Source organism: Colossoma macropomum, unplaced genomic scaffold, assembly GCF_904425465.1.
Source record: "Colossoma macropomum unplaced genomic scaffold, Colossoma_macropomum, whole genome shotgun sequence".
In the NCBI taxonomy this organism is placed as follows: Eukaryota; Metazoa; Chordata; class Actinopteri; order Characiformes; family Serrasalmidae; genus Colossoma; species Colossoma macropomum.
The window spans coordinates 161,506-182,270 of NW_023495596.1; the positions used below are offsets into that span (position 1 = coordinate 161,506).

Sequence of the window (20,765 nt, forward strand, 5' to 3'; positions counted from 1 at the left end):
TGAGGTCTGGTAAAATTGTCAGTTTTTTCACGTGTAAATTTACTGTTAATTACTGGCTACCAAGTTGCATTACTTTGCATTACAGTTGTTCTGCAAAAATACAGAGGATTACTGTATTTTAACCTCTTAAAATCCCAGGCTTATTACCTAATAAGTCTTATTATTCAGTAATTACAGGGACTTCAATGCAAACTGGCTGAGCTGTTCTTAGGTTTTAGAAGTATGTAATGAAACTTTTTAAGGTGTTAATTAATAGCTACATAACAATAAATTGCTGTATCAAGTGATTCACACTTGCATTCACTGAAGTGTACTTCCATTTTCATTTCATTTTTGTCCATTTTGCGTAAACCAGTTCTGTAAAGACAACTTAATTCATTTAATGTTGACATTCTTTTTCAACACATGGAAGCCAGCCAAAGCAACAACATTGGTTCATTTTGTTGGGTTTACACTGTCAGAAAAAAGATACTGTGGAGGTGCGTTTTTTGTACATCAAGGTAAAACGATGTAAATGTACCCTCAAAGATAAAACATTGGTCTTAAGCTCCAGCTGTCCAATCAAAGTCAAAACAAAATATAGGTACAATGAAAAATGGTCGTTATGTTTCCTAACTAGAGGTACTGAAGACGGCCCTATGAGAGTACCACCCCTGTGACGGGAGGGGTACCACCTGCTGACAGTTTAGTACCTTCATTTCTGAGAGTGCAGGTCATAAATCATCTTAAATACTGGGTTCAAAGTCAATGAACTGAGCTTATGTATTAACTATAAAATGTGGAACACGGCAGCAGTTGATGTGAAGTGTGTTTCAGGTTTACATCAGCAGTGTTGTTTGTATGTAAGCATACATATTTTATTTTATTTCTTTTTATAATTATTTTTTTACATTTTATTATTGTCAATCTTCATGACACATCATGTAACCCTTTCTTTAAAGCCTAATGAATATGTGTGTGTGTGTATATATATATATATATATATATATATGTATATATATATATGTGTATATATATATATATATGTATATATATATATATATATATGTATGTATATATATATATGTATATGTATATGTATATATATATATATATATATATATATATATATATATATATATAATCACTGTTGTCGGGAAGAAAACCTCGTATCTCCATTTTTGACTTTTTCAGTTTTTGACATAATTTGAATGTAAATTTCATGAAGAATGGACCAAAACAAATGGTTCAAAATGACTTGGAAAAAAGTCTGGTTCCATTGACTTTCATTAAAAGTGAAGCAGGTTTTTTCCTTCTTCTGTAAAGTTACCATTTTGGAGATACAAGGTTTTCTTCCAACAACAGCGATACGCTTATAAACACTTTGTAACTTGGTAAAAAATGTTTTATGAGCATACTTATTATTTTTATATTTTATTATTTATTATTATATCGTCATTCTTCTTTTAAAAAGTAACATTTTCTATAAAGCGTTCATTCATACATAGCTATAAATGTGCTTATAAACTCTCTACAACTTTAAATTGTAAAAAAATTACAAGCATACTTATTATATTTATTTTACTAAATTTAATATTAACATATTGTCATTCTTAGTCAGATACCTCATAAAAAGTTTACATTTTGTATGAAGTGTGTATTCATAAATAGTTATAAGTATGTATTTGTAAAAATGCTTTGTAAGCATAATTATATATTTTAATAATAATTCAAATATATTTTTGTTATTGTACAGGGTTTATGTGTCATATTCACTCTCCTTTTAAACAGATTACGATCTGTTTATAACTATTAATTATCTTTATAAAAACATCATGAACATTTAAAATGCTATTGATGCGTACTTTAAGTGAATTGATTGATATTTTAAGTTACTAACATTTGAATTTTGAATGTGACCTACTGTTTATGTGCCTGTAATACTATATACAATATACATTTTTTATGCATGGATCAGCTGGGAGAGCTTCCTGCCTCGCAAGATGCCATTAGGTGCCACTTACGTATTGCACTGCTCATGTTTTGACAGTGTAGGACAATCAAATGTTCACAACAGTTGCTGTTAGTGTACAAAGTGTGTGTTTACCACAGTAATTCTTTAGAATCAGAACACTTTAAAATAATATGACTGTGCTTTTGCGGTTAGTTTGGAATGAAATGTTTCCATATCACGTTACTGAGTAAAGTTTGTAGTACCTTGTCTTTTATATGATGTTTTATATGTGACATAGAATGACATAAAGAATCAGTCACTTCAAGCATTCGGTGATGGCTTTTTAAGTGTTTATGTGTGAATAGCATAGTGCTACATGCAAAGCTCATTTGTCCATTTACAGGGCATTAGAATGAACAGAGACATTTTAGTTTACTGTGTGCTTATAAGTCACCAAAGAATTAGTTATACTTCATTTTTAAAGCTTTATAAAGCATTATTAGACTTTATAAACATGCGTGTAAAGCATTGTTACCAAGTTATGAAGCGCAATAATAATGGATTATGAACGTAGGCTTGATAGAAAGCGGAAAAACTGTAAAGAGAATTTAAAAAATGAACCATTGCAAGGCTCCAGAAAGCCTTTTTTAGGGGTGATATGTTCTTCTGTTTTTGTGGATGATATATTATGTTCAGAATTTTTACTGTGGCACCCAGTGAGTATTTATTCTTAATTTTAGTGTTTACAACCTTGTTGTACTTTTAATTCCATAAGATTCTCTTGTTTCTGGGAGATATTCTCAAGTGTCCTGCACCTACTAGGATGTGCACTCATTTTCTGGATATGGTACAAAGAATAAAACGTTGCGTGTGGCCTGATGCCAAAAAAAGGAAAAACGGTGTCAAAGTTGTCCATAGATATCAAAGAAATGTCAGTACAGTACACTAAAAAATGGACAGTGGTCTGGAAGCACACCCAAACGATGTTTTTAAATTTAAAAGAAATACAAATACCATAATCTAAAAATCGGCAATAATCTGGCAGCACAAGATGCCAAACACTGACAATAAATTTAACAGATTGACAAAAAACGGAATCTGAAAAATGACTGAAAGTCTGTCAGCAAAGTTGACCAATTTAGTTAATTCTCTCTTACTAGTTAAGACCTCGCAATGGTGTTACCACATGCTCTGTTGGTCTGCAGGCCAAGGTTGGCATCTGTGGGATTCAAACGAACGATCTCCTGATTATACACTTGCGAATTTACAGCCTTTAAAGTTGTAAATTTTGTGGTATATTAAATATAAAAACTGTAAACCTTTATTGCTTGTAGTAATGGTAGTTTTTCACAAATTCTTGCACAACTATTACAAAAAAGTTTCACACGGGGCACACGTCTCATTACAAATGTGCTATCATGTGAAAAAACGTGTGATCACATGAAAACGTTTACATGTGAGTAACATTTGAATAGTTGTAAGCACGTGTGGTAGAAGGCACACTTCATGTGAAATATGTATGACTTTTCTGTAAGGGAAATAAAGCCAAATCACCTTCACTTAACATTAATGCAAAAAAGCCTTTCTTTTTAACTTATTTAAGAGATTTAGCAGTAAAATAATAGACAAAAAAGAAATTGTCATTATCTGTAAATTTACAGAAACTGCTCAATTTTATGGTAGAATGCATGGAAATGCATTTTTTTTTGCAGTGTATGTAAAGTGTTCAAGTGTCTTTTAAGTGTCTTTTTTCTGTAGGACCAGATTAAGACTGTTGATGGACATGTACTGGAATGTCCGGACACAACAAGGCAATTAAAATAACTTAGATAATTAAACTTAATGAAATTAAAGGCAATTAACATAACACTTTGAGGAGTCACCACTCAGTCAGGCTCACTAACGTACCCCTTCAAAGAACCTTATTCCATGCACGCACACTCTTCAAACCATGCAGAAATGGATAGATAACATCATCACATACTTTGTCTCAGTAGTCTTACGCCAGACTGTGTGAGACAACAAATTATGATAGCACTACTTTGGCTTGGCTCCAAAAGCCAGGCATTCCCCAAACACAGTACGATAGTAGTCAGGCACTGGGCTGTGTGTTTTGTGTACAGTGTCGTCAACGTAAAAGATCCCGCTGTCAAGCAGTTTCATAAGAATTAGTGACAGGGGATGATAATAATCAAACCGGTACGTTCACTTTACCTGTATTTACTGTAAGAGCTTAGCCCTTTCTCTTCAATTTCCATACTTCTTCTCTCAGGTGTGGTGTAGCCCTAAATTGTGCCGCCCTAGGCTTGCTTAGAGGCTTAAACAGCACTAAACAAACAAATCTGAATAAATATGTGCCCTGCTTTGACTCTTGTTGTACATGACGGTTTTATAAAATGTTGGCGATCCGTGAACATTTGAGTCAGGCCTTCAATTCAGTGCCATAAATATCAAGCCCGACTGTAACGCTAATCTCTGCTGGTACCCCTACAGGGTTGCAAACAGTATGTCAAGGTTAAGCTAATGATGGTGCACCTGCATTTATGGCCATAACAGTTCAAACTATATTTGAAATATTTAAAGAATATTTGAAACAATACTTGAAGCTTGTAAAAGGCATTGCATGTGTTTTATTTGACAGACATTGACATATATTTTACATCGTATCTAGCCGTTTTACTGTGGCTAAATGGCGTAGAGCTGCTACTTCCACAAGGCCTAAAGTGATGTTTCACTTCTCCCAAAATTGGCACCACCCATACTAAACCAAACCGTGATTGGTTGATTTCAGTCTCACTTCCTAATTGTGTTGGAGGTCAATCAAACCACCATAAGGCCTTCTGTCCAGTCTGAAGTAAATTAGCTTTGTTACTCTTAATCATTCTCATATGTAAGTCCCATGACATGTCTGAATTTTTTAAAAAAAGGTTCATTACAGATGTAGTAAAACATGCCATAGAAACAAAAGTTTGAGACTTTCTTTCGACTTTCAGCAGCAGCGCTAATTCGAACAAGAGCCCTGCACCTGAACCAGGCGAAGTAACTTAAGTGGTGACCAAGAAACCATAAAAAGTCTTGGTCAATGAGAATTATAACGCAAAAACAACTGAATCGACTCAAGCTGAACTTCACCAGTACTGCAAGGATGTGTGCATACCAGTTCGTATGGATATAGGGCTGGACTGGGTACTAAACGAAGTAACTGAAGAGCTTCATGCTGTACAACGCTGTGCAAACCTCACCTTCATGAACTGACCCTCCTGATGATGCTGCTGCTGCTGCATAACCTCAAACTATCTAATTAACCATTGCTCCGCCTGTTTTTCCCCTGGTTTGTATTTTAATATTTTATACTAACACTGTTTGCTACCCGGTGTTGACCAGAGGAGGATGGGCTCCCCTTCTGAGTCTTGGTTCCTCTCAAGGTTTCTTCCTCTTGCTCTTACAGAGTTTTTCCTTGCCACCGTCGGCATTGGCGACGCTCATGGGGGCTCGGACCAGGATTTTTCTGTAAAGCTGCTTTGTGACAACACCTGTTGTAAAAAGCACTACATAAATAAACTTTGACTTGACTTGAACTAATTTCAGGCCTGCACTTTTGTCTAGACCAGCCCCCTACAATAATGCCCTTTGGCCCTGTGGATTGTGCTTTGATAGCTAAACAAATCACATACTATTATTTCATGATTTCTTTATGGCTTATTTAAGTAACTTTGTTATTTATCACACATTTATCTTACACTTTTTGGTGGTTTTCTCCATCTCTCTCTAGCTAGCCTTCACAGTTCAACTTTTCCAGTTGCTATCATTATGCTTTGTTCTAGGGTAGGCGTTGTTTGTCAGACTGGCCAGTGGCCACACACTGAATATGCAGTGGGCCACTAACGTGTCAAGATAGGTGCACTCCAATATTGGTTTGTCCCAGGCACTCTCCATACATTTTATGTAGAGCTACTTTAGAAACGACCATGCATTACATTTTTTCTCACTACCTCAGTGGCCCACACATAGAGGCCCACAGGGCATTGTCCCAGTCCTCCCGATGGCCAGTCCATCCCTGCATGGGTGTCCTGAACAAATACCTGCGACTGTCTAGTGCAGCTAGCAAGAGCCTACCTGTGCGTGCCAGCTACATCCAAATCAACTGTCAAAGTTGTTTGAAAGGCCTGTTCCTGATTAGCATTGACTTTAATACTGATGTTATTTACTAATCAGTCACAGGATCTGTGCTCAGATGTCATTTTGCACATATGTAGTAACTTGAAGTGAAATGTAGACTCCTCTGTTCTATGTGTTCTGATATTGTCAGTGTAATAGCAGCACACCTCATTTGTATATGGAAATTACCTTTGATGCCTTTTGCATTGAAACCAGGTCAGATGGATTGGGCCTTGGTGATGTGTAAAGTCTGGGTCTTCTGAATTCCAAAAATGTAAACATTGCTAACACTGAGCGAAAAGAAAACAGGACCATTATGCATAATGTCATTTTATCAATGCTCACCTATCCTCTGCTAGATTTAATTTATTATTAGCAGCCTTCTAATTAATTAATGTAGCATATTTGTGGCAATTTTGCTATTTCGTTTAACCCCCACATTTTCCCCCTGCGATGGACTGGTGACCTGTCTGGGGTGTATCCTGCCTTCCACCCAATGACTGCTGGGATAAGTGGCTTAGAAGATGTGTGTGTGTTCGTTCTCCCCACAGACGAAAACAGCTTTAGGCGCAGGACTAGTCTGGAAGTTAATGGCGATACGCAAAGTGTCGACACATCCTCAGAGGGCTTTCGATGGCCAAGTGGGTAGATTTCACTTCTCCCTTCATATGGACCACACGGTCTAAGATCAGTTCATCTCAGTAGATGAAAGTCTTGTGTTTTGTCACACCCTGGCCCTGACAGCTAAATTAAGATTTGGTCTGAGAGTATTCTCTCTGTCTTGCCCCTGTCAGTCAACCTTTGGAAAATAAATAAATAAGTAAATAAATAAATAAATAAATAAATAAATAGAAACATTAAATATGAACACAAAGCTGTAATGGACAAGTAGCATCAGAGGGAGCATTGAAAATCTGCATGCAAAGCAGACCATAAGCAAATAAGCTTCCTTATAACTGTAATATATAGACCTAATGACAGGGTTGCAAGACCTGAAAATAAAGCTAAGTTACACTTTGTATACTTCATTTTACCATGTGAGTATGCAGGTCTTCCAAACATTGCTTTCTGTATTACCAGACTAAGACTGCCCACAGTAATCACCTGGAATGTACCAACAAAGTCATTACAATAAGGTAGATAATTAAAAATGACCAAAATAAAGGCAAGTAAAAAGCATTGGATCTAATACTGAGGAAATACCATATAAATGTATCATTTCACCAAAGAACCCAGTCAGTAGGGTAGACACATGGATAGATACTGCTTCACAAGACTCACTTGCACTCACTCAGATAGTTCTCACATTAAGAACACACTTCCAATTATGTGGAATTTACTGAAATGGTCAATATAACTTACAACATCCGTAGTATTGTGTAAATGCAAGATAAACCTACATAATTAACAGTAAAACTCAGATGGTAAAACTCAGTAAAACAGTAAAACTCAGATGTACTTCAGATGGTGCTACTATTACTAGTAATGAAGATAATGTGAGATTACTTTTTATTGCATTATATATACCTCCCTTCTGTCTGCTATAATGTGATATTACTTTTTGGCACTGCACACTGGTCATTCTTGGGTTTTTACATTATTATTTATCCCGTACTACCAAGTTGAGTATAATTAACAATAATTATCGCCTTTCATCACCTACAAATTCCATGTAAGCATTATGCCAAACAACACTACTTATCAGTTGTATAACAAGTGCAACTTGGCAAATAGATTGAAATAGGATTCAACTTTCTGTGCAGTGCATTGGGGAACTGTGACTTGAGAAAATTGAGAAAAAAAACACTCTTAAAATGATGGTTCTTCAAGGGTTCTTTGGTAAAGAAAATAGTTCTTTTTAGAGCAATGAACTCTCAAAGAACCTTCTGTGTGATTGTTAAAGGTTCTTCAGATTGATGGAGAATGTGCAATAGATGATTCTATATAGTACCTTTTTGAGAAGGGTTCTATATAGCACCAAAAAGCGTTCCTCTGTTTTACAGTGTCAAGCCTGTAATGATGTAAGAACCCTTTTTGGTGCTATATAGAATCCTTTTCAAAAAGCTTCTATGCAGAACCATATAAAACACACTCTCCATCAATCTGAAAAACCCTTCAGCGATGCAAAGAACCTTTATTCATGCAAAGAGTTCTTTGAGTGTTCAGTGTTCTATATAGATATTCTGAAAGAACCCTTGAAGAACCAGTCTTTTTTAAGTGTGTGAAGACGTTTGTTAGTGCTAAGCTAACAATGATGTACAAAAAAATTTTTTTGGCATGTAAAAAACAATCTATTTGTTTTATATTAAGTTTAGAACCGACATTAACATATATTTTACCTTATATGTAGCAGTTTTAGAGTGACTTTTTCACGTAAGATGCCTGGCATAGAGCTACCACTGTTTTCCTTTTCTAACAATAGCCTAAAACCTAATCCTTTTCTTACCATGTGTCTTCTTGGTCAGTGACATATCTAGGACTTCAAGAAGGGCTATAGTGACATTTTCTCAAAACTGGTTCCTTTGTCACTTAGTAATTAAGTTGGTGGTTAATCTGATATGATTGGCCTTGCATTGAGCTCTTAAAGTTCAAACCAATGGGAGAGCTAGTTTGGCTGCATCTACCCAGATACCATGGAGAAGAAAATTTCCATTTTCCATTGGCCATTTCAAGATTTTAAGATTTATGTTTCCAACAGTGAAATAAGAGTAGATTATTAGATTAGATTATTAAAAATTACATTATATTCTTTGGTTCCCAGAAATAATTTGGCATTCTCTGAAGGCCTAAAAGGCCCGTGAAGTCAAAAGTCAATTAAAGTTAACCTAGACCCTGTGCCAGTGGCAGAACACTGCAACCCATACCCAGCAACCGGAATTTGAACTGTTTATTTTTTTTATTGTGCTATTTGACACAGCTAATGTTGGCTTAGCCACTTTTGGCTGCTGGTTATCTTTCTCCACGTTGCCAAACATGACTCCTGGTGTGTTTTATTGGCAACAGATTTGGCCTGGTGGATTGTACTACTATGAGATCCTCAGAAGCTATTGATAACAGTATCTCTTGTTATGCAAGCTTACTTTCCAGTAAAGATGTTCAGCATTGTCATAGATAACCTTTGGTTACAGATCAGATCAGTATACATGGAGCTGAGATTAATAAACTACAAAGAATGTCCCCAGAAAATGAAAGCAAATATATTGTCGCTGTTACAAATCATTTCATGTAAGTCCAGTTACCTTTTGCCTTGTGTTAAAATTGCCCGATGAATGGACCAAAAGAAATAGTCCAAACTTATCTGAGAAACCTCTTACACAAGTTCCACTTCAAGTTAAGAACATTTTTCCTTCTTCTGTAAAGTTACCATTTTAGAGATGGGAGGTTTTGTTATAATAAGATATACAGGATATATACAATAAACCATAGAGTGTGAGTGCCTATATATTCCAGTTATCTTATCAACTGTTTATACTAATAAAGGTTTTAGGCCTTTTATCTGTTGTCACACTATAATGGACTATAACTGAGATATTAAGATGTAAGATAATTAGTCCAGTGTATCTATTTTCACTGCATAATGGCCTGTAACTGAGTTAGTCGGGTATAAGTTAATTTGTCCAGTACATTAAGCTGTATCATGATTATCTTTTTCAGGGATCTTACAAAGTGTGTCACTCTGAAAAACACCCACTCACTACTGAATAGTCTCAGACTGTTTTTGGTTGTTAAAGCTGAAAGCACCATTTTGAATTGATTACAATTATTGGTATGCGCTTTGTGGCCACAGAAAAGGTTGCACCCTTTTCACCGTTCCACCTTACCACTTCCTGCTGCGTCCCCCGACTGCAGCATCAATGTAAACAAACGTTTAACTGTCAAGAGACCTGACCAGAGCTTGCAAACGCTGCTGCCGTGGCAGAGGTGGGAACGAGGCACTAGGTTGCACATAACAAGTAAGCCTCAAGAGACAAGAGTCATGAGTCAAGCCCCAAATCTGTACAGGCAAGTCTCAAGTTGAGTCCCGAGTTAGTGTACATTTAATTTAATATCATTTCAACACCAAAAATGATGGAAATGGTAACATAGCCAAATTAATGATTGTGCATTGTAGAGGCATGTTGTATCAAGGTTATTACATGTTATTATTATCCCTTTACAGACCTACTTAATCAATGGTATATGGATAACCATGACATACACAGTGGTAGCCCAACTACAAATGAAATAAAAAACTAAATAATGTACCAATGAAACCAAAAACACTTCATAGTGGAAGAACATGCAGGTAGCTGACTAGCAGCTTAGCTTGGTAGCATCACCCAGTGCTGCCCATTCTAGCAAGCAGTATAATCAAACATTTGTAATGCATTGAAATAAATCATTATGGTAAATGTACTGTGTTTTCAAGTGACACATGATAACAACTAACAGTGGCTAAAAACAGCCACTAGTTTGCGCTGAATCTTGACGACAAACAACAGAAACCAAAACGACCCCACTAAACAGAAAATGAATTTTGCACATTTTAATTGCAGAAGTTGTTAAAATCTTTCAAATATAGAAAGAAAGCTCAATATTTCTATAACTGCCATGGTTGGCTTGGTAAGCCTTGAGTTTAACCAGTAGTGAGGAAAAGTGCTGTTATGGGTCTATATCAAATATACTCTGTATGCAGTTCTGGCATGCCTGTGCCAGGAAAGGAGGCCATGTATATGACTCTAGACACCTCTCCACGTTCCTTTGGGTCTTGAGTCTTTTGGAGACATAAGGTTTAATATGAATATTTAACTCATACAGAATACAGCAGCACGCATCCTAACAAAAACCAAAAAGAGAGATCGTATCACCTGTAACTGTACCTTCCAGGATGGATTTTAAAGTTCTGCTATTAGTTTTTAAGGCTCCAAGTGGCCTACCACCTGCTTACATCACAGACTGTCTGTCTGTTTATGTTCCAGCACATGATCTTAGATCTACAGATACTGGCCTACTGCAAATAATTTCCATCAGATACAGAAAACATGGAAAGACTCTTTCAGTTATTATGCTTCCAAGCTATAGAACTCAGTTCCACCTTCTATTAGACAGTCAAGCTCAATGCACACTTTTAAGAAACACTTTATTTGGACGGTCCATTGTAGATGCTTTGTAAATGCTCAGTCTGTCTATAACATTCAACTAAATATCCATTAAATGCAACCGAACCTCAAGTTCAGTGTGAAAGAGTTTATTAAACCTATCCCTAATTTTAACCGTAACCTTAACATACATCTTCTAATAACCATAACCATAATGTTGTTGATAATCAACTGAACATCACCAGAAAGTTTGTTAATGAGTTAAGTATCTGTAGAGCATCTATAGGTGACCATCCAAATAAAGTGTGACCCTTTTTTACGATTTTAAATTAGTATTCATAATTTCTTGTGTTACTGTTAAGCTTTATCACCTGTTTGTAAAGCACTTTGAGTCCACACCTCTGTGCCATGGCCCTCAGAGACAACAGAACAAAACCCCACAAAAATAACCAAACTGACCATAAAGGTGATTTTACCTGAGTAGAGCACTCAAGTGTCTGATCACACATAAGCACAACAGTGTTTATCAGTGACTGCCGTATTTTTATCAGACCCTCTCTTTAGGTGTTCTCAAGGAGCCAGCGCCTGACAAAGATTTTGGGGAAATACCAGTGTCAGGCCACCAGCAGCCATCATTTTTTCACGTGATAACTTTCGGGGAGTTACCACTGTGGTTTTGTCTTGTTTTTTTCAGTTTGTCTGAAGGTTTTAGTAAGGCTCTGGTGAGGAACTGAGTTCTTCAGCCTTATAAGTAAATGAGGACGTGCCTTGGCGCCAACGTAGCTAGATAGATAAATAGGTGGACAGATAGACACACAGATAAATTACCGTTTTATCTGAACCCTGCTATGTGACATTGACAAAACATGCCATGGCAGATGTCATATGCTGTCATGAATTGCCATGACACATTATGTTCAGTAAGAAAACAGTGTCATGTTACAATTCCCGGTAGTCGTCATGACATTTGGCATAATCTTTAACATCATATCGGCTAACTGAAGTACCCTGAGACAAAAAAGTGACACTTTACTGTTTGAGCACGGTTCATAAGGCAACATGGCACTGACCTGACCTTCATAAACATTTCTAAACACTTATTCCAGTAGGCATCATTTGTCACTTTGTCAGCTGTGATGTCAAATTAACACAATATGTATGTCAAGTGACACTATGTTTTTTTTTCTGACCTTAGTTATCATGACACTTTGCTGGGGTGAAATGACATTGTTACTGTGATGTACACCAAGCTACAAAGTCAGTTGTTAAAACGTGCTATATCATTCCACCCAAGAAAGTGTCAACACATAACCCAATATCAGAAAAGAGCAATGTCGCCTGACATGGGCGTTATGTCAAATTGACAGATTGACAAAAGCAGCTTCTTTAGCATCTGATGGCTATTGCAGTAAGCCTTTCTAAATGTTTATGTAGGTTTACTACAGTTGTCATAATGAGCTCATAAAGGTGTCATGAATGCTGCCCTTACAGTAAAATACTACCAGCAGAATGCTGCAGGAATTAGCATGTGACATAAGCTGTCATAACATCAAACATTATAGCACCTGTCATGACAACTGATAACAACATATCACATCTGCCATGACCTGTTTATGTCGTGTAGCAGGATTCAAGTGAAAAAGCTTTTATTGCCCCAGTGTCTGCTTGAGCTTTTGTTCTGTCACTGTACTAATTTAGTGTAATTATGCAATTACATCATAATTACATAGTTTGTTACATAGTTATTACATTTACATGCAGTTGGCATCCTGTATCGACAGGTTTAAGTCTGCACTTCTGACTTTTTCCAACTTGTTTTGATGTTTAGAGCATAATACATGTATTTGCTTTCCACAAAACAAGACTATAGTTTTACATCAAGTTTAGTTTAGAATAAAACATCTGCCCTTCTGCTTATGAACACAAAAACAAACACTTTTTTTTCTGTTTATTTCAATGAGCTATGATATTAACTGGCTGCAGCTGTGGCTTCTAAGGGTTAAAGCATGGCTGATTGTGTTTTTGACAGAAAGTTAGGTAAATATTGCTTCAGACTCAAAAGCAATAAGAATAAACTAGGAGCTGGAAAGCACCTCACATTACATTGGCTAATGTGTTTAGTCTGATCACTGTGGGGGCTGTGGTTAACACTAGGGGAGGCTAGGGGAATTACTTTTAGTAATTAAGAGCGCCAACTCACGTAGTACTATATCTCCTCTAGAGATGATATGACGTAGGGCTGTCACAGTCAAGGGTTCCTACTATATCTTTATGCAGTACAGTATGCTGGAAAGGCTATTCATGGTTTATTGTTCAGTTAAGTCCATTTGTATCACTTGATTACTCCTCTGAATAATCAGTTATTACTTGATTACTAATATAAGGGGCAGGTACAGCCCTAATTACAGGTCTTGAAATGTGCTGACCAGCACATCAACGGCCAGCTTAATTGATTTTAACAGAAGTGTATGGAGGAAAATTGAGGAAACAGATCTGCGGTTGCTTAATCAGAGGTTTTGTTTTGAGGTTTGAACACAAGCTGGGATGTTCCTGTTTCCCAGTTTGAGCACCACTTCATTTTGCAACAGGACATTTTGCTGGGGCTGTCCCTCAAAGGCAACAAAGAAATTATGCAGTCTTTCTTCTCTTTGTGACATTGCACACAACTGTGGATTTTTAGTTGCACTGTAATAGCATGAGCAAGACATTAAGCCCAAGTTACTCTTAGGGACTGTCAGAGCTGTTGGCTAATGTATGTTGCATTGGATAAAAGCATCAGCTAAATGAGATTATGTAGATCATCGTCATTGTCCAGGACAGTTTTCCGGGAACTGTATAGTTTCAGCGTTTGCCAGGCTAACTTTTGGTCAGAATTCAACCAAATATGTGTAATGGTTATTTAAAAAGAGACAACAGTGGTTAGTACATTGTGGTTGATGTTTACCTTACCTAAAAATACCATTTTGGTTATTTTATTTTATTTTATTTTTTTGTATAACTATATGTATATTCCAATTTATTCTCTGCAGTACATACCACAAATGTTGGGACAGGAGCATGTTAAGGTGTTACATGACCTTTCATTTTAACAACACCTAATAAGCACTTGGAAACTGAAGACACCAATTGATCCATATTTGAAAGTGGATTTTTCAGCTGTGCAGTCATACAGGGCCTGCTGTAGGCCTGCCACTTGTTATCAATGGGAGACAGGTCTGGACTAGAGACTAGTCCAGCATCTGCACTCTTTGATTACAGCCATGCTGTTGTAGCATGTTTAATGTAGATGCTTGTGAAAAAGATGTTGTCTACCTAAAATCCATGCAGTTGCTTGTTGAGGTGCATGTTTTGGCGTAGTGGCGAGCCTCAATCCTTGCTCTTTAAGGACTAAGCCTTTTCTGGACGCTCCTTTTATGTCCAAGCATGTTTGCATCACCTCTTTAAGATGTTTTTTTTAAATTGCTCCCGTCCCAGCTTTTTTGGAATGTATTGCAGGTATCAATGTCTGAATGAGAGTATATATATATATATATATATATATATATATATATATATAAACAATGAAGCTGATAAGGTAAAACATTCTTTGTAGTTTTTTTTGTCTAAATTTGTGAAAATTAAGGTTTGCACCTATGTTGTGCTGTAGCTCAGTTGCTTGTTAACTTTGCTGTATTTGCATAATGATGGGTAGAAAATAGATAGAAAATGGGCCTATCAAGTTACTGCAGCAAACTTCATCCACTATAATGAGCCTTAGGGATGTACTCTGAAGACAATAATGTGACTGTACCTTGATGATGATTTGTAAGGCAAATGTAAAGGAAAGTTTCACTGGTCACTGATTCTGAACATGATGCCCAAACGCTTGGGGCATGAAGATGTCTCGTGTTTTCTCTCCTGACCAACTGATGGGGCAAAATCGAATCTCAACACATTTACTGAATTCACTGATCTTATTCCTGGGATTTGTTCCGTTCAGTTGATCAATAATATAGTGAATAATAATATAATAATAATATAGTAGTATTTTTTTTGTATATATGATGGTGAGGGGTTATGAGGACAAAATCTTGGGGCCAGAAGTTCCCCCCAGGCACAGGGCAAAAGGCCTTTAGCGTGATGTCCCAGTTACCTAGATTTCATCATGAAGAAGTTCACTGGAATTTCTGTTCCTAGCTAGCATTAGCATTAGGTTCTACCTAGAGTGATCATTGGCATTGCTAAAGATGGTCAAATGACATGTTTTGTTGAAATAAATTAACACATCTTCTAAACCAAACTTAAATATGACGTATTTTTTTGCAATATTTAGTGCACAATTTCTGTTTACTTGCCGAATGTTACATATTGTAAAAATCAATTATAAAATGTGCCAACTTTTGCTTTTATTTTAGGTTTTATTTTTTCCAGTATGTTAAATTCACTAAATAAACAGTGATTGTACATTAACATTTGCAGAAGTGAGATCTCTGTAGAAGATATGTACTCATTTTCACTTTCACAAAATTGACAAAATATGGTATTTGACCAGGGGCACCCAAACTTTTGCATACAACTGTAGCTTATTATAATGAAGGGTAATCATTAAGACGTAAATTGGCTCCTCATTTTATTTTAAAAATACTTAAGAGTAATAAAACAGTTTTTTTTTAAGAATGCAAAGATAAGATATGATTTAACATGTTACATAGTCTGTAAAAATTAGATGACAGGAGGGCTTTTTACCCTGAGTACGGGTCACTGTCAGGGCAAGATGTCCCTTTATAACATTCTTATTTTAGTGGTATAAAAACTGATTTATTTCTTTTTTTACAATTTATTTCCCCTATACAACTTTTAAAACCCTAACAGATTTCTAAAATGAAGAGTATCACACACATCTGTCCAAAACAACATGAATAGTTTGTAACACTTGGCTCAAATTTCACACAAAAATCATGATTTTCCAGCTTGTTCTGGCTGCTGTGCTTGCACACATGTCTATGTTGAGGCGGGGCTTTTCCTGCTTGGGACATAAACAGCAAGCCGATTGGGTCTTTTTATTGAAGGGAGGGACATTCCTCGTAAACAAACACCAGTTGATGTTGAGCGTTACAAGCTTTTCCATTTATTTTCCAAGTGGCCAGTCTCCTCCTTTATAATGTTTCTAGTACAACACACATAACAAGTTTTGGCTATGAAAAGCACTAAAATCCCCAGAGTCCCCCTCCACCCACTTCCCCCCACCCCATTATCGCATGAAACAAGCACAGCTAAACTGGACCTGGCTTGTTTTTGCTTGTGTGTGGTTATGCACAGACAAAAAGCATTACAAAACCACAAACTGAGGATTAATATGGGGTTTAAATGCAGATACCACAATCAGAGCTGGCGAAAAACTTTGCTACGAACTGGCAGCTGGCTTCAAATTGTAAAGAGAGTGATAATTTTCATGAACACAAGCAGCTCTCCGCGGTCTGTGGCTCACGCCTCTCTTCACCTTAATTCTCCACTCCCCTAGCTCTCACATCGGTTGTTGCCTGAATATATTGCTGACCAGTCGGTCACTTCCGATCGAGCTACTTTAGATTGTGGAAATTTGTCAGACGGGACAAATCAGGGTTAAAATGGAGCTAAAAATCATGAAAGCCCAACTTAACTGTGCCATACACTTGTGCATGATCATCCGGTACATGCTAAACTCATGCACCGATATGGTTTAGCTTCACAGTAACGTGGGGTTTGGATGGGCGGGGTGTTTCTCTCACATCTTCCCCTAATGTTTCCTGTAAAACATCACCTTCATTCAACCTGTCAGTTAAATATAGCTATATCAGGTCTGTTGCAGCAGGCCAAACACTGAACTGTGCTGTAATCACGTGGTTGCCCAAAGCAATCATCACACATTTACAGTGCGAGCACACCTGCTCTCAGAGTCAAAGCCAATACGAGCTTACGAGGTGCTTCGGACAAAACTGGCACATGCCTACATTTCTAAAGAAATTGTAAAGAAAATGTCTGTTATGCCCACTGAGCTTTGGCCTGCCTTTCCTTTCTGATGATACTGGCTACAAAACAGTATATTCTCATTTTTTGTATTAGTTTGGGATGAACCAAAATATTTTGGAAGCCATCATACGTTTTGGTCTTTCTTCTGTATCATGATGAATGTGACTCACACAGTTGTAGGCACATTAACTGATGCACAAATACCCTCTAGTGAGTGCTGACTAATTTTGTGCAAGAGTAAGTCATATAGAACAAAGGGAGACACATTTCATGAATGCCTTCCTTTTTTTTTGCGTGTGACTAATTAAATGAATTTTTGTATGTTCTGTTGCAGTCCATGTAGCTTTTTGCAAATACTTCCAAACTAGTTGGTTGCATTTTATGTTTATTACAGTCTAAGTAATCCCAAACACATTCAGTGATGTTGTGGCCTCCATTGTTCTGATAACACCAGCAGCGAGTCTTGATCTTCTCAGTAGTGTGATTAGGGCCATTAACTTGTAAAATGATTACATCCCAATCAAACGTTTTCCAGAGGGTACAAAAACTTGCATTTTTTAGTGTTCATGACATCTTCAAATACAAATCACCAACTCCTGGTGTTGTAATACCTCCCCAAACTTGCAGCTGATCCTCTACCCTGCTTGACTGATGGTGCTAGATGGTTTGAAGTGTCTTTCATTGCTTTGTTGGCATGAGTACTGCCTTCTGCTACTTCTAGAGATCTCAAATGTAGACTTGTCGGTCCATGAAACCTTACTCAACATCTCAGGTGTCTCGTTTGGTATTTTAGTATGTTTCCCCTTTTTTTTTCCTGTTTTCTTTTCTCAGGAACAGTCACACAATTTCAGACCCATGGTGTTGAGTTTCCTTCTTACAGTGGAAGAATGGACAGAAACACCTGTGGATTGTGAAGCAGAGATTGATTTTTTTTCTCAAATATGAGCGCTTTAAGTACTTTTTATCTGATGGTGGCAGTTTGGAGTCTCACTCTCTTGTTAGGAGTCTCATTTTCTGTGCTTTTAATCATTTTTTGAACTTAATTTTTGTAAACTTTTGATTCTCACTTATTTTCTTTGACTTGCTTCCTCTTTATGCAAGTGCATTATCTTATATCTGATCTCCTTTGGCCATTTTAGCACATGAGAAAGACATTTGTAAGGCAGCCGAGGTGTGTTTGGGTAGTTGCTTGTGTGAAAGTGTCTCTTTCAGGGGGAACAGAATGAATGTCAGTGGCTCTTTTGGGAACAGCTTTTGTTGGGAGGACACAGATGTAACATAGGAACACTGCAGAAACAGTTGTAATGTAATGTTAGTTTGGTTTTAAGATTGGAAGGATGAAAGAGTTAAAGCGGCTCACAACCACTAAAGTACAAAAGTAAAGAGTGGACAAATTAAAAACTGATGCTTGATATTGTTATTACTTGGTGTCGGAGGCTTCTGTTCATTTTTCTTTTGAATGTGTTCCCTGCTTTTTTTCTGATGGCGAAAAATGTATAACTTGTTTTTTAAGGCCATTTTGACTGGAAATTTAATAAACCAAAGAGTAAAAAAGTGTGTAGAACTAATTCATGTAAAATTGGTGAAGTGGTCTCCAGTCTTTAGCCCTATTCAGATCTAAAATCCCTGAGAAACTACATTACCGCACCTCCTCATGTAAAACTAACCCTGTCTGAATAGGGATAAAGAAGAGTTTGTGTTCTCTGTGGCAAAAATCAAGCCAATATGCCACGATATGTAACGTACTCAGAATGTAAAAATGACAGAAAATAAGTTTGATTTTATGCAGTGACGTTGACTGTAGCCTGTGAATTCCCAAGCTAATGGTGATTACTTCATGGAGGTAAATGGTTAGGGTGAAAAAAATAATGGCTGAATGAGATGTTTTGACGGTTATACTCTTTTCTGGAGTAAAGCCGGTGCGTGCATCGAGTAGCCGCTTCCATCTCTGTCATTTACCTACACTTAGGTTTCTTATTCCATGTCGGGTCAATCATAAACACAACAGACGTCCTGTGGTAAACTGTCATCACACCACCTTCCCATGGAAAACTAATCTGTGGATGTAGCATTATAACATTATTAGCCTTTTAGCATGTGACTGGTTTGACTCATTATTAATTCAGTAAGCTGTCTGAATGTTGATCTAAAGCCTAGAAATACAAAAAGTGATCAATTAAATCTTAATTCAAGAAGTGAATCAAATATAAAGGATGTGCAGGAGTGGAAAAAGCACTGCTACTGTAGCGACAGCTCATCAGCTTAAAGGCAAGTAAAAATACTAGTGAAGAAAATTACTCAAGTAAGAGTAAATATTATAAGTAATTAATTTGAAAAGCCTAACCGAAAGAACATCTTTATTGGCTACATGGGCCCATAAACTCACCTTGAACGCTAGCTTATGTAAGCAACAGCCTTTTAATGAGCAACTTTTTACCAATCATTTAATAAGCAGCAGCTGTTCATAAAGAACTGTTATTCTAAAATGACAGAATTAAACAAATACAAAAGAAACACAAAGTAGCTGTGTTGCTGAGATTAGTTAGCTAGCCAGTTATTTGCTTCCACAGCTGGTTGGAAGTATTTTTCTAATAGTATATAAAAGTAAAATAGATAGACTGAGTTCTTTGTTATAGAAATGAACTCAAGTAAAAGTAAAACTACTATGATAATTATATCAGTAAAGTACCATTCCAAGAGAACATGTAAGCTACACTTTTGTACAAATGTTTGGAATCATTTTTTGTTCAATAAATGCACAAAATATGTACAATAATACCTTTTTACAATGTGGATTTAAATACTACAGTTTTCCAAAGGATGTTTTTGAATGTTTTATTCAATATTTCAAGACTTCTGTGAACAAGAGGTCATTAAATGATAAATAATATATCGCAAGTCATTTTTTGCCAGGTTATCTGCCTTGGGATTTTTACATTTTGAAGAATTCTTGGGATTAATTTTATTATAAATTCATTCTGGATGTTTTTTTGAGCCTTCTTCTGCTTTGTTCATCGTGCTGATGTTCTTCATGAACATGGCTCAGAAAAGGGCCCCAACTGCCATATTGATGAACAGCCTATGCAAGCTTTCACTGAACAATCTGTTTAACTCACGAATTTAAACTGTTGGTTTCTAGATGTAACTAAAAACTATTTTATCCTCAGGACCTGTCCTGATGAGTGGACCATGCACCCCAGGGGGCCTCTGTAGTCTCTATACACCTGGAAGCTTTTTTTTCCTTTTTTCTGTACTTTATCTGGCTCATTTCCAATGCTGGCAAATTAAAAGCATTCCTTGAATGCCAAAAGTTACTTTTTTGCTGGAATGGATCTGTGTCTGTGGGCTTTCTGACATCTCTGAGATTATTGGTCCAAACTGGAAAGACCTGCTTTTGGAAAGTCCTGTCATCTTCCGTGCAAGTCAATGTGTTTATATGCAGAGTACGTACAAACCTTGATTACTTGTTTTCATATTAGTATTCTGAATCATAGGTTCAAAACCTGTACCAATAGGTGCCTCATTCCTGCATGCACCCTGAAGGCTTGAAAATGCTGTGAAATGTAATTATGTGTTATTAAACTTTAATTTTGTGCTTAATAGTAAAT

The 20,765-nt window shown here is 36.6% G+C and overlaps 1 long non-coding RNA gene across 1 annotated transcript in view; it reads left to right on the plus strand.

Moving 5' to 3' along the window:
- The window catches only part of LOC118802509, a 50,652-nt gene that overhangs the window by 27,678 nt on the left and 2,209 nt on the right, over nt 1-20,765 (plus strand). The window contains exon 2 of the long non-coding RNA XR_005006689.1: nt 20,325-20,600. This is a non-coding gene — a long non-coding RNA (uncharacterized LOC118802509). The remainder of the gene's footprint in view (nt 1-20,324; nt 20,601-20,765) is intronic.